Below are 4106 nucleotides of genomic sequence, written 5' to 3'. Positions count from 1 at the left end.
ACTCACCTCTCCATCAACACAAGGTATTTTCTCATCAAAACAAAATACTGACCTTGTAGTAAATCACCAAAATGTAAGGTCTGACTACATGGAAGTCCAGCCATCATCAATTCTGCTAACCTGTCTTCTGTGTGTTAGATAGAAGTAAAGGAAGATCCCAGGACATTGGTACCTTTCAGTCAATGAAAATTCAGTGGAAGGGAGAGCTTCATAACATTGAAGTGTTTGACAAACTTCAGGGTTCAGGAGCAATGGCAATAAGTAGCATTGGTGAGGGAGGTGAGTAGGGAAGAGTTATGGAGCACTACTTGGAGATTTGAATTTTTGTGAACACTTGTATGGTCAGGAATGGGCACAGTGCAGGTTTCCTGATCCAGCAGACCGGGTAAAGGAGGAGTCAGAGTCCTCAGTGTTTTTTTGCAGGCTTTTATTGGGATTTACCAGGCATATGGCAGGCAGGAGTGCTGGGGGGCCGGGAGGCTGGCAGGCCTCCCGGCCCCCAGCAAATCCGCTCTCTCTCTGGGCTCTCTGGTGTTCCCTCTGCTTCTCTGCTGTCGGCTTCCTTTCGGCTTCTGCTGGCGTCCCCGTGACGCCACCCTTAAAAAGCACAGTCTTAGCCCAGGTGAATCCCATCTACCTATGCCCACATCCTATTCCAGGTGTGGCATGCATTTCATCAGGCATGCATTCAGGACCTCAAGGATCCATGATCTATCCTGATGGTGGGAGGGCATAAAAGCCTGACATTTTCTTTACCCTACAACACTCCAAAACAGTAGCATAGCAAAGAAGGGGGCCTCCAGCTCACATGCACTGCATCAATGGATCATTGTCCCAACTTGAGGGAGGTCAAATGATACCTGTCTCAAATGGGAAATAACAAAAAGACTATGGTACCACAGGAACTAAGCTAGAGGAACTCAGCTATGTTAACTATAGTAACTTGTTTCCATTAATTTTGTGACCAAAATTAATGGAAACTAAAAATAAAGATTATTGTGAGCACATTCACATCGGTAAGCACTTGCAGGTGAAGGTTATTATTGCTTGCTACTACCTGTGACTAGGGGAGGAACATGGGGGAAGTGTTATCTGGCTACCTTACTTACCACTGCTCAGTCCTCCCAGATTTTCCATTTGTACTGCTGGTGGTTATAGAAGTAGGGTCCTGGGGTGTTAAGTGAATGCTAACAGTCTGTGTTCCTCTTAAGTGAGTTAAATGGCACTATCTCTTTCTACTTCCTGTTTGTTTAGTATCTAGGCTTTAAATATGTCTGTCATACTAAACTGATGGTTCAACTAATGTTTAATTAAATCAGATTTCAAATTGTTTTTAAACTATGGGAAAAACAAGAAGAAAGAGAAAGAAAAGCCTCTCATGAGAGGTATTTTCACATTCAAATTGTGAATGCAGAATAATCACTGAAATTACATGGGTCACAGTGCTGCTTCTAGTGATGTGACAATCACTGGGACCAAACTTGCTTCTTGCTGTGGATAACTAAAAATTGTCCAAAAATATTTGAGCTTGTTTTCAGACATTGCGCAACAACTCTATGTAGGACTGTGATCCCTAAAAATGCTGCCCTGGCTCTCTGCCTGGAGGTACTTTCCTGAGCTGCATGCAGGGCAGAGATCCCACAGGACACTGGTTGGGAGTGGCAGAGGTTGGTTAAAAGCTCAGACAACTAGAAACTGTGGGGCAGAAGCTCAGAGGAAGCCAGAGGTAGGCCATGGAGATAGAGCTCCGGAGAGTCACAGCTCCTAGATTTGGTGGGAACTCTCAGGGTGAGCTTCTGTTGGATGGAACCAGTGATGACAGGAGCTGTAAATGGAACAATCTCTACAAATCCCACAGGGCTCAGAGAAGCTGCACAATGGAGCATCAGGTCTTAGGAAGATGCACTGAGATGAGGAACTAAAACTCAGGAAAGCAGTGGACCTTTAAAATAACCATAATTTCATTTTCTCCTATGCCCAATTAAATCTGAATTATTTAGGCTCACTTTAGTTTTCAAATATATAGGTTTAAGAGACTATATTTCCATTACTGATATGAAGTTATCAATATCTGTTGTAAATAATGCTAGCTGTCATTCATCTGATAAGGTCTTTATCTCTCCTCTGGTTTTGAAGTGTAGTACCCCTGTTCTTGTGTAAAAATGAATAAATTAAAAAAAAGAGTATATCAGGTCGTTTTAGTGCGCCAAGAAAGGCAAGACATAGGTTAGTCCTTTGAGCATATACCGGAAAACTTGGAACATCGAACATTTGGTCCAACTCTTTCCCTTCTCTGGGAGTAGCTGGGACCTGGAGTTTATTGCCCACATGCTCTTCGCTGAGTCAGGAAGAGGAACGGTGACAAGTGCCCACATGCTAGTTTAAATCCTTACTTGTTTTCTCTAGCTCCCAGGAAACTAGTGTATGTATGCCTGGCCTTGTCTGCTCTCTGAGACAGCAAAACAGAAGCCACTCCCTAATGAAGGAACTGGAAGTGTTGATGTGTTAGATAGATGTACAGTCCAAGTTCTTAAGTGGGATCTGAGATTTCCCTCCTAATTGTATGGCTGTGTCAAGGGTGAGGGCTGTAATAAGTGGTTGTTTCTGCTTTTCCTCACATTGTGGCTATAATTGTACTCTCCTGTGTTGCAGATATCTTTTAAGTTTCTGAATTTCTCACAAAGGGAATTGATCCATGTATTGCTGTTTACTCGGTGTGATTGGGTGGGAAGGGGGAGGAAATTCCAGGACTATTCTATACTATTCTTTAGTCTTTCTGATGGCTTTAAGGGCATATCTTTCCTGATTTCATGATCATCTAGGTATTTTCTAAATTTAAATTACATAGATTTTTATTTGTTTAAAGATATTATGTCTCTGCATCATTTGTTTGGATTTCTTTATATTTGTAATTTAATAAATTGCTAGTATTTCTTTTTTTCCCCTTGTCTTTCAGATTTTTATTGCAGTTCATAATCCGTGATGGATTTTAGATCTTGTTGAAAGCAGCCATGTCCATGGACTGCACATAATCCTCAAAAGCAGTGATATGTTCCTCCAACATATCAGTTCCGACTTTATCATCTTCAACCACACTCTGTATTTGAAGTTTCTAACTCCATACTCCTCTGGAACTAGTTTATAGGAGTCCCCAATCAAGCTATCTGCTTGCATATGTCTGACACACTCTAGTTTTGCCATATCTGTCTCATTATCCCAAGGTTTCACATTTAATAAGATGGAAAATTTGGCAACAAGTGCAGGTTTTTTGACTTTCTGACTCGTATTGTGCAAGGCATTCTTTTCTTAGCTGCCTGGCTTCTTCACTTAACTCCTTCTCATCGTATCCAAAGAGATCAATGTCATCATCTTTATTATCCGCTGCTCCTATTGCTGTATTATCCGCAGCTCCTCTTGTGTCTTCCACATCAGTAGACCCATATTTGTAAAAAACTTTCTTCACTCCTGCAAACTTACCTGTTCTTTCTAGAAAGACTTAATGTGGTTATACCACCAGTGTAGGGTGTGTTACAGGTTAGCATGTGATGGGCTAGAAAATGCTTTAAATACTGCTACATTTGTGTGTAAAGGCACATATTCTCAATGTAGCTTTTGCTCACCAGGTAATTGTTGAGTACTTGGAACCTGTGGGGCTTTTCAGTTCTCAAAAACCCATGGTGTTGGCTGATACCAGAGTTAGTCGGCACTAGAGAACTTTGGAGTTATTTTCAGCTCATTGCCTTTGGTTTGTTTATCTTAATTTGTATATACGCATGTGTTTAATTTTTTCTTTCAATAATATTGATGATAACTGTACAGGTCTGATGTTCACCAATAATGAATTGATTAGCTAGTTTTGCAATGATTTTTATTCCCTGTCCATTTGGTGTTCATTAAATTCATTTCTCAGATCTGTTATCAGAAAGGAGATTTGTATTTCCAGTCTCTAGATCACTTAACTTTGTGAGTCACCACACTTTAATCTAATGTGGATTTTTTTGTATTGATAAAGGACCTTGTGTTCCACTCTTGATTATCATATCCACAGTATAGACAGACAAACCTTGGAATTAGCAGAAAGACTTTTAACTTTTCCTGTTTTTGTC

At 40.6% G+C, this 4106-nt stretch overlaps 1 pseudogene; it reads right to left on the bottom strand.

The window, feature by feature from the left end:
* Positions 1-2989: 2989 nt before the first annotated feature.
* On the bottom strand, positions 2990-3676 carry LOC119241577 (elongation factor 1-beta-like; annotated as a pseudogene).
* Positions 3677-4106: the final 430 nt, after the last annotated feature.

Source organism: Talpa occidentalis, unplaced genomic scaffold (genome assembly GCF_014898055.3).
Source record: "Talpa occidentalis isolate TD23 unplaced genomic scaffold, MPIMG_talOcc4v2.1, whole genome shotgun sequence".
Taxonomy (NCBI): domain Eukaryota; kingdom Metazoa; phylum Chordata; class Mammalia; order Eulipotyphla; family Talpidae; genus Talpa; species Talpa occidentalis.
Note: the sequence above shows the minus strand (reverse complement) of the source record. Positions and strands in the feature narration are given on the sequence as shown.